Source organism: Meles meles, chromosome X (genome assembly GCF_922984935.1).
Source record: "Meles meles chromosome X, mMelMel3.1 paternal haplotype, whole genome shotgun sequence".
NCBI lineage: Eukaryota > Metazoa > Chordata > Mammalia > Carnivora > Mustelidae > Meles > Meles meles.
Window position 1 is genome coordinate 107,793,103 of NC_060087.1, and position 11,519 is coordinate 107,804,621.

The window sequence follows — 11,519 nt, forward strand, 5'->3', positions numbered from 1 at the left end:
GTCAAATAAATAAAATCTTTAAAAAAAAAATTTCCCAAGGAGAATACCTACAGGAAAGATCATACTGAATAAGTAGACCATAGTGTTCTTTTTGTAGGGAAAATGGGGAATCCCATCTATGCAGCAGTGCAAGGAAGATAGGAGGCTGGAGTGCTACACTTTGGAAGTAGCTGCCAAGTGCTAATAGAATAGCCTATGGTAGTAAGTCAAAGTAAGTTTAGATGAAGAAGGGAAAAGTTTGTTCTCCTCTGAGCAAGATGAGGCTGATGGAAAATGATATCAGTGGATCTAGTGAAGGAAATAATTCCTTAAGGTTACAGTCCTCACAGTTTCCTCGACTGCAGGTGGAGGTGATGAGAGTTGCAGGTGCAGGTGAGGCAGCTGTCAACTAATTTAAAGTCTCAACAACTTTTTTTCTTTCCATCAGTAAACTGAAATTTGGAGTATACTGCCTTTACAAAAATAAAAACAAAAGCAAAAGCAAAATCATCTTCATTTGGAGAAGAAATCCAAAAGGACTTGGGAGATGAACATGGTTCCATGGAAAGAACTATTCTGTCACATGTATTGGTCTTAGAAAAAAGTTAAATATTAAAGTTAGTAACTCCAAATCACCTCTTTTCTCATTGCACTATTTAACAACATTCATTAATATGCTTCAAATATGTAAGATTTAACTGTTGCCTAATATTCCACCTTAGTAATATACCCTAATTTACCTATTTCACTGTAGTTGGAGAATTAGGTTCTTTCATATATCAGATATGGTGAACAGTTTTGTTTACCAATCTTTGCCCACATCTCTGATAATTTTCTTGAGGTTGATTTCTAAAATCTTAGTTGATAGACAAAAGCAGGGAATATTTTTAAAATATTGAAGGATTTGCTAACTTACATTTGCACCACCATAGCATGAAAATGCTCATCAGTTTGAACCAAATACTATAATATGTTACATCTTTTTTATCATTGTTAATTTGATAGGCAAAGAGTTATTGTTGTTTGTCTTTGATGATTGAAGAGGTTACAGAAAGAATTTCAGGGCCCCAGGGTGGCTCAGTCAGTTAAGCATCTACCTTCAGCTCAGGTCATGATTCCAAGGTCCTAGGATTGACCCCCAAGTGTGTCTTCCTGCTCAGTGGAGAGCCTGCTCCTCCCTCTCTCTCTGCCTGTTACTCTGTCTGATTGTGCATGCTCTCTTTCTCTCTCTAATAAATAAATAAAATATTTTCTTAAAATAATGCAAAATAGAAAAGGATAAAATGTAGAACAAGTTGCATATTTGGTTTTAGTGCTATTTATTCATCATTGATTTATCACATATGTATTGAATTTCTAGGTCACTTTTTTGGATCTTGAATCAGTATATGTAAATAATACTAAGAGTCTTTAAGAAACTCATAGTCTATTTGTAGAAACAGGTATGTAAACAAGTAATTATAGCACATTGAGATAACTGCCAAAAATATGTAGAATGTTCTTTGAGAATATAGAAGAAGAAAACAATAACTGAGTACAGATAATGGAGAGATTAGGCTTCATAGGAAGAGCAGCATTTGCATTTAGTCTTGGAGGCTGAGATTGTCAATCTACAAGTGTAGGAGGGAAAGGATGTTCCAGAATAAAAGAAAAAGAAAATGTATAAATTCTGGAAGTATGGAGGAAATCATGACTACAAAGAAGTCAGTATGAATAGAGTATGGAGTTCATTTTGGTGAGAGATCATGAATTTTATTTTATTGTATTTTATTAATTTTTGAGATCATGAATTTTAAAAGGTGAATTATGATCAGAGAGTGAAGGAAAAGTATCTTAAACTTTGACCCTCAACATAACATTTTAACCAGGTCAAGTGTTTCTACTATTTCCATAACCTCATAAATGTCCATTTTAACTACTTTTTAGTTTCACTGACTTTAGATTCTAATATCTGTGAGGGCAGAGAGTGTATCTGTCACACTCATAATCAAATCTCCAGTTCCTAGCACAGTACCTATTGAATAAATGAATGAATGAACAGACCTCATAATTTAGGTATCAAAAATTTATTGAAGCAAGGGTTTATTAAAGTAAGTGAAAAACTATATATAAAAATTGTTTATAAATAAATATATAAATATATTCATAAACTATTATGGTAGGTTGAAAAGTGGCTGATGAAAAGATATATCCAATTCCTAACACTCCTAGGCACCTGTAAATGTGACCTTATTTGGAAATAAGGTCTTTGTAGGTGTACTTAAATTAAGGATATCAAGATGAGATCATACCAGATGTAAGATAAGTTTGAAATCCAAGGACAGGGGTCTTTATGAAAGGAGAGAAAATTGAGACACAGGCACATGGGGAGAAGTCCATATGAAGATGGAGTCCAAGATTGGAGTTATGCTAGCAATAACCAAGGAATGGTTGGAGCCACTCAGGATGGAAGAGGGAAGGGAATATTCTTCCCTAGAGACTTTAGAGGAACCATGCCCTACCAATGCAAAAATTTTTGTCTTCTGACCTCTAGAACTGTAGGAGAAAAATTTCTGTTGTTATATGTCACCTTGTTTATGGTAATTTGTTACAGTAGCTATAGGAAACTAATACAAGTATATAATATGTAATATTTTATATGTATATATTTTCAACTATATATGTTTAATAACTGGTAGAAAAGTGAGGAATAGAATAAAAAATGAGAGGGTGAGGATAGATTAAGAATTAAGGAGGGTATTTAATTGTTAATGGGTCAGGTTGGAAATGATAGGAAATTGAAAATTCTTTTTTAAAATTTATTTCAGAGAAAGAAAGAGAAAGCAAACAGGGTGGAGGGGTTAGGGGAGGAGCAGAGGAAAAGGGACAAGCAGACTCCGTGCAGAGCACAGAGCCTTCACAGAGCTTGATCCCATGACCAAGAGATCATGACCTGAACCAAAATCAATAGTCAGATGATTAAACAACTGAGCTACCCAGACTCCCCAGGAGACTGAAAAATCCTTAGCAAGGGAATATATCTTATACATTCAGAAGTTAAAACTTAAAGATATATTGGATTTGGGGGAGGGAGAGTACATAACTGAGAAAAAGATAAAGATGAGTCCCAAGTTCCTCACACAAGCAATTGGTTGACTGATAATTAACAGAAATAAAATGTAAGAAGAATCATGGATTTAGTAAATCTTCACCTCAGAGAGAAGTATTCTTTGTTATTTGTGGCCAGAGAAGTATCTTCTCCCTTAGTTTAGTTGCTAGATAATTATACAGAGATTTCATAATATCCTGGAACTAATAAGTCTCCAGCTTTTTGCCTAGGGACTGTGGATGGTTGTTGGAGGAGCACTTTGAAAGCTCAGCCAAAAAGTTAACAACTGTGCTTTAGTCCTCACTTCCTGCTTATACAGAATTTCTCAGGTCTTTCTTGAACATACACATAAGCATGATATGCTTGCAGTCCTATATGTAAGCATGGCCTTCTAGATTTCCAGAAATACATCTGAACTTTTCAAAGACTTACAGACAACTCATTCCCCAGCTTTTCCTTCCGAGGTTTTTGGTTAGCCTGTTCTGTGTCCCAACTATTGTCACTGCTTCAGGCAGTTGTGAATTTAAGGAATTGACTGTTATTCTTTTTCATAAACTCCCCTTAGGAAAAGATTTTTTTACTCCTAGTGACCTCCAAGTTAGGTCAAATAAGGCAGTCTTACAGGTAGAGTACTCAGGGAAACACCAGACAGGTCAAGTAATGTGAATTATTTTGAAATGAGGCTCTGGAGGTGTTCCAACTCCATTCTGCACCTCCTGATGTTTGCAAGACTGTGAGTTTCTGTGGTGATTTCACAGTAATTATGAACTGTTAGTTCTCAGAATTAGTGAAAATCTAGAGGTGGGTATTAGAATAAGGCAAGCTAAAATGCCACGAAACTTGGTGCTTGTACTGAGATTCATCTTTTTCTTTTGTTTTTCTTAAATAAACTCTTCTTGAATTACTGCAAAACTTTGGTCAGTTTCCAGATTTCTGAAAAAGTTGTTTCTGATTATCTTTTCCAGATGTTCCAATCCTTTTAAGGAGAAGAGAATTTTAGAAGGTCCTTACTCTGCCATTTTTGCTGATATCACTCTATGCCAGTTCTCATCTCACATTTACATTTGATTAGATTTTTATATTAATGGCAATAGATGCAATTATTGTTTTTATTTTTATTATGGCATGTGTACTTAGGTAACATTGTACTAAGTAATATGGCCAGATTTTCAAAGTCTAAATCTCTTTAGTGGGAATAGTTTGGAGTATAAAGATCTCTTTAGTCTTCTTCAGCAGTGACCTTGCTCCCAATCCAGAACCTCATTTTGTATATATGTCAAAATCTATCTTTAAAACTGATCTTTATTTACTACCTCTGAAAGTTTCTTGATTGTGTATAGTAGCAGTTGAATGACACTTTAGCTATTGTTCTTATTAAATATATCAAAGAATTCCTCACGGTGATTTTTCTTTTGAACAAAAAATCCAGTCTTCTTCATTCCCTCTAAAAGAATTCCATCACTGGATAAAAGAATTACTGAGATTGCTAGTTGGGCAAAATCATACTGTTGATATAACAAGAAATACTAAAATAGAAAAAAATGCCTCATGTCAATGTTATAGAAAAAGACACTCTTGAATTACTTGTATTTTTTAACATAGCTGTATCTTCTGTATTAAACATCACAGTTATACTGCAAATAATAGATTTTCCTATGTGTTTTCATCTCTTAGGAAAAAAAATAAATAGGTTAGACAGTATCATGTGGCTAGAATTAAGGCAAACAACTGTCTTTTAATTATTTGTATTTGTATAATCCATACAAAGTCTTTTTTTTTTACTTGTATTTCTCCATATTTCTCACTGTTCTCTTGAGTTACTAACACTGGGGAAGAAAACTCTGGGTGGAATGTCTGAATATGATATTCAAACATCTCAAAGTTAAATATAATTGGTTTGTGATTATTATTCTATAACAGCATGCTATTTTTTTATAATCACTTTTTTTTATTAATTTCTTTTCAGTGTAACAGAATTCATTGTTTATGCACCAAACCCAGTGCTCCATGCCATATATGCCCTCCATAATACCCACTACCTGGGGCGCCTGGGTGGCTCAGTGGATTAAGCCGCTGCCTTCGGCTCAGGTCATGATCTCAGAGTCCTGGGATCGAGCCCCGCATCGGGCTCTCTGCTCCGCAGGGAGCCTGCTTCCTCCTCTCTCTCTGCCTGCCTCTCTGCCTACTTGTGATCTCTCTCTCTGTCAAATAAATAAATAAAATCTTTAAAAAAAAAAAAAAAAAAAAATACCCACTACCTGGTTCCCCCAACCTCCCACACCCCACCCCTTCAAAACCTTCAGATTGTTTTTCAGAGTCTATAGTCTCTCATGGTTCATCTCCTCTTCCAATTTTCCTCAACTCCCTTCTCCTTTCCATCTTCCTATGTCCTCCATGTTATTTGTTATGCTATTTACCTCTCATTGGAGTATTTGTACATTATGTACATAAAGGCAAAAAAAAAGGTTTCAACAGTAGCATTTGATTGTTACATTTACATATTCATACTTGGGACGCCTGGGTGGCTCAGTCCATTAAGCAGCTGCCTTCTGCTCAGGTCCAGATCCCAGGGTCCTGGGATCAAGTCCCGCTTTGGGCTTGTTGCTCAGTGGGGAGCCTGCTTCTCCCTTTGCCCCTGCCTGCCACTCTGCCTGCCACTCTGCTTGCTTGTGCTCTCTCTCTCTCTCTGACAAATAAATAAATTAAAAAAATATATATATATAAGTATATACATTCATGCTTAATGTCACTCATCTAATTTTAAAATCATAGATATTTTCTCATGAAAGGAACTATGGAGATGAAATCCATATATTTCTCACTCTGTCTCCATTAGTCAATACTTCAAACTTCAACATTTTCTTTGGGACTTCCTTCTACCTGCTTGCTTTAGTATAAACCTGACTCTCTCAAGAAGATAACACTTCTCTCACATTCTTGTTAAGTGTTAAATGCTTATTCTTTGATGTCCTATATATTTTGGGGTTAAGAGTGTCCTACTCCTACCACTTCGAAATAATTGTTACCTTCTTATCTTATCTTCTTGTTAAATAATTAGTTTATGCTCTTGTTGAAGCAAATAAACAAAAGTCACACAAAACCATTTCATTGATGATGCATCCTCAAAGATCTGGATTTTTTTTTTTAGCATATTAAAAACCATTGTTTGATTAATTGAAGTACATTAAGTTCACACATAGACAATGTTATGCATTTCAAATCCACTTTACACTTGTTCAAAATACAGAATACAAGCGTTAAGATCTGGATTTTTGCTGGGGTTTCCAGTTCAGCAGTGCCTCACTTTGTAGAAGTCTTGGGCCTAATTTCTGATTTTTGTTGGGTTTGTCTATTTTTCCCTGAATTTTTTTCTTTCTGGGGAGCCTATATTTCACTTACCACACTTGTTTCAACTCCCTATTTAATTTTTGTGGCCCTTGGGTGTTTCTCTTTCTTGAAAGATCACCAATGTACTTCAAAGTACATTTTTTTATATTTTAAACAACATCAATGTGTTTTGCACTGGGATTTTCCTTTTTGTCTTTGTTCAGCTTATCTAGTTCATTCTTCTGTCATAAGCATAAGTAAGAACTTTTTATTTGTATTTTTAATTTAATGTCCTCATGTACTGTTTGGATTTTTTAAATCTTGTGTCCATGTTTATTTTATAATACATGCATGAATGTGTGAATATCTATGTATATATAATTATATATAATGAAAATCAACCCAATTTATTCCACAAAGATTTAAAATTCTGATACCAAAATCTTGATTAAATGCTATGCCTCTTCCAAATGAAAGCATATGTGTTCATACACACACATACCTCCAGAAAAATTCAGATTATATATTGGTGAAACACTAGAAATATGCCCCTTAAATCAGGAACAAATTATGTCTGCTATTATAATTGTTTTATAAAGTTTCAAGACAGTATTAAAAGAATTTCTTAGGCTTCTGCAGATGATGTAAATATGATATCAGAATTTAAAGTTTAGCTTCAAAACAAACCGTGATTCAATTGACTTAATCTTTGCTATTTGTTTATTTAACATAATCACACTTTAATGCTCCCAACATCTCAGACCTGTTATATATTTCTCAGTCTTAGCAATTAACTCTAATATGTATGGTATGTTCATTTTCTGTTGTCATGGTGGAGGAAAGCCTCCATTGAGGCCTAACATTGAGGGCCATTATGTAGAAATTGATGCTTGAGTGACTCAATGGCATTATAAAAATATTTCCACATCAAGTAAGACATAGAGGATGCTTTAAATTTGTTTTGCTTTCATCTCAAGAATGATGTTTTTCAGTATATATGCTATTATTGATTTTTAATTTATAATCCTAAAAATTCTAAATTTTGTTTCTATGGTAAGAGTTATCATGTCAGCCCTGGGAATGCATAATGTGAAGTGATGCATTATTTTATTAAAATTTTGCTATATGGTTATTTATCCCAAAGATACAGATGTAGTGAAAAGAAGGACCATAGGCACCCCAATGGTCATAGCAGCAATGTCCACAATCACCAAACTGTGGAAAGAGGCAAGATGCCCTTCAACAGTCAAATGGATAAAGCAGATGTGGTCCATATACACAATGGAATATTACTCAGCCATCAGAAAGGACGACTACTCAACTTTTGCATCAACATGAATGGGGCTGGAGGATATTATGCTGAGTGAAATAAGTCAAGCAGAGAAAGTCAATTATCATGTGGTTTTACTTACTTGTGAAACATAAGGAACAACATAGAGGACATTAGAAGAAGGAAAGGAAAATTGAATTAGGGGAAATCAGAAGGGGAGATGAACCATGAAAGACTGTGGACTCTGAGAAACAAACTGAGGGTTTTAGAGGGGAAGAGAGATGGAGGGATGGGTTAGCCCAATGGCCGATATTAAGGAGGACTGGTATTGTATGGACCACTAGGTGTTATATGTAAACAATGAATCTTGGAACATTACATCAAAAACTGATGATGTACTGTATGATGACTGACATAATATCATCATTATCATCATCACCATCATAAATTTTGCTATATGCTTAAAGAGTACATGAGACCTGTATTATTTCTTAAAACTGCATGAAAAACTACAATTATCTGCAATATTTTAAAATAGTTTTAGAAAATGGATATGATAATAATCTAAGATTTGACTAAGTTTTATTTCCTCCATATATTTTCCCCAAACTGAATAAATTTGGCTATACATGTGAAAAAAATAAGAAAAATGTTGCTATATGCTATTTAACTTTCTTTTTTCTTTAAAATTCATGCTACTTTATTTCATGTATCTAGTGATGAGACCAACCACTTCTTTAAACCCATGTTCTAGATCCATTCTTTGCTCTGGATATTGTAGTTTCTCTATATTTTATATGAAACTTTAGTTGCACATTTTTGGAGGATATGAAGAACTGGTGTTTTTTTTCCCCAGAAAACAATAGAAATAATTGGTATAATAGTTGATATACTGTATTAGGAATGTTAAATGAATTAAAGCTGTTTAGCTTATAGAATGAAGGGTTTATGGACTGGTTAGATTGCAATCTCCAAATACTATAAAAAGCTTCTAAAAATATTGAAAAAATAATGTGCATGTGTTATTAAACAAGAAGAGATTCACTTAAGTGGAAATAGGAAATATGATTTTTCAGACAAACACAAGATTGATGAAATACTGAAATGCATTATATGCTTCTTGAAAGCTTCAGAACAGTAGACAATCATCCATCTTGAATGGTAGAGCCTAAAGGAAGCAGAATTAGCCAGATAATGCCAGTTTGTCACTCCCATTTTGTGAATTCCTACATAGCTGATCTTACCAATAAGTAATGCTAGCAGTTGGAAAAGGCCCCTTTTGGCATCCACATATTTATTAGCTTGGGACAAGATGTTTTCATTCTCTCTAAGCAGGGATAATTTTAATTCACTATGGATGAAGGAACAAATCTTCCTCATGGGATGGAGGATATTTCATCCTCCCTTTTTATCCTTGGGTATTATTTCTAACAACTTCAATATTAAACAAGATTAGCAATGAAACAACTCTCTTACCTTTGTTGGATGTTTGACCTACACTGATATCACCAGTGATGTATACATGGAAAAAAAAATCTACATCACAAGCATATAGAATTCTGTTATGCCCAGGATATAATACAGCTATTGGATGATAAAGCCACTGTTCACTAATACACAGAATAAACCAGAGGCTAAAATGTCTATATGCCAAATTGGCTATAGTTCAAAAGTATATTCCATGCAATGCAGTATTCTTGCCCTGCCTCTACCTTGTATCCACTTAGTGCCATAACTGGCAAAAGCTCCATTTGAAAATATTTCCATACTGAAATAAGCTAAACCAACATTTATGAACAAAGACTGTTTATCATACATAATTTTATTATGCCATAAAAACTATTCATAGAGCATAACAACTTTTCTGACAAACTATCAGACTATTTTGTTTTGTTTTTTGTATTTTTATGTTTTGGGGCTTTGGTTTTTAGATTTTTTTTGTATTCCTGGCCAGTACAATTCATATTATCCACAACTTTTTAATGCATCTATTTCATATAGTGTCTAAAATGCCATTCTTTAAAGGCATCTTGACATATTAAGGCATGCCTATCTAGGGGCACCTGAGTGTTTCAGTTGGTTAAGTATCCGCCCTAGCTCAGGTCATTCCTAGAGTCCTGGGATTGAGCCCTGTGTCTGAGCAGGGGTCTGCTTCTCCTTCTCTGTGATCTCTCTCTTTTCTCTTTCTCTCAAATGAATAAATAAAATCTTAAAAAATAAAGGCATGCCAATGTAGATTTTTCTACGGAAGGTGAAATTAGTATATTTTGACTGTGTAAAATAAGAAAAGGATTATATAGATAATTCTGATTGAATCAAATATTGAGCTGCTAATATTTAAAGGAACTGATTGGAGTAGGTGAGATAGTTTTATTTAACGCAAATATGTTTAAATTTGCTTTCCCCAAATCTTCCCAAAATGTACTGGCTCTGGTATATTAAAGTCAATATGACAAGTTGATCCATGTGAAGGTCTAAAGGGCCTATAAAAATGTACTATGAATAACAACTTCAACATTATAGATGTTCCTGTCTTTATGAACAAACATTCCAAAATAAGAGTTTATAAAATATATAAGCTGGGGAGTAAATACATAAGGATTTGCTTCAATGCTCCTCTCAGTAGTGAAATGAATTTACATAAGACATTGCTTGGTTATTTTGTTATGGCAAGCAGTTAACATTAATAGTTTATTAAAGATTCTTATGAAATGAAAATGAATTGCAAACAAAATTTTAATATGGGTCAAGGGAAAACTAGATTTTTGTTTCAAAAAAACAGCTTCTTCAGAACATACATGTTTTGTATCAAAGGTTGTATTTTATTCAACAGCAGACATATTGAGAATTTAGAATTATGTGAAATGGTTAAGTTCTAGGAACTTCACTGGCTTACTACTAATCATAGGAGGAAGGAAATAAGCTTTTTTGGAATGACATAACCTGAGGGGGAAGTAGTAAGGTAAGAGTAAGTAGGACCAACTAGGGATCAGAAATTTTTACCCTTTTTAAATTATGCCTGGTGAAATGTTAACAAAAAGAAGATTGAAACTCAAATATCCCTCTTTCTTTTCTCTGTTTCAAAGACCTTTTTCTCACTGCAGCAAGGATAATCTTTTTAAACTTTGCTCATACCAGATCATACCAGATTACACTTGCATAAACATCTACAGATGAACCTCATACTAAATCCCTCAGGTTTGACTTAAATTTCCCCTTGATGTATCTATCACTCCAATTTATTGTGATACTGATGTAGGAAAGACGTTAGGGTTTAAAGCCAATGGCCAAGAAAGAATTCTTGAGATATCTTTCATGCAAAAAAGTTATTTTATTAAAACATTGGGACAGGACCCATAGGCAGAATGAGTTGCAATAGGGTCATGAGGAGTGACCCATTATATACTTGCAAGTTGGGAGGGAGTTAGGGATAGTGTAAGTCTCTAAAGAATTCTGGAAGTAAGATTTCCAGTACCTTGAGGGGGCTAGCTATTGTTGACAAAATGTTATTTATTACTATTTAATAAAACCTTAGTCATGAGACCCTTCAGATATATGTCGGTGGGTCATGTGCTAGAAGGATGATTGCCAGCATGTATCTTGGGGAGTTTAGAGATAAAGGAAGTTTCCAAAGTAATTTTTATAGCTTAAAGTAGACTACAGGATCCTGGTTGGGGTGGAGGATTGTCAGACTAAGATTGCCTTTTGCCTTTAGCAAAGTATGAACATTGAGGTAGTTGAGTCCCTAGAAGAATGTCACTCTGCCTGCTTCAAAGACTTGTTAATGGGCTATAGGTAGTAAAGAACTTTAATAATTTTTCTTCTGCCTTTGTTTCCCACATCAATACCACATAC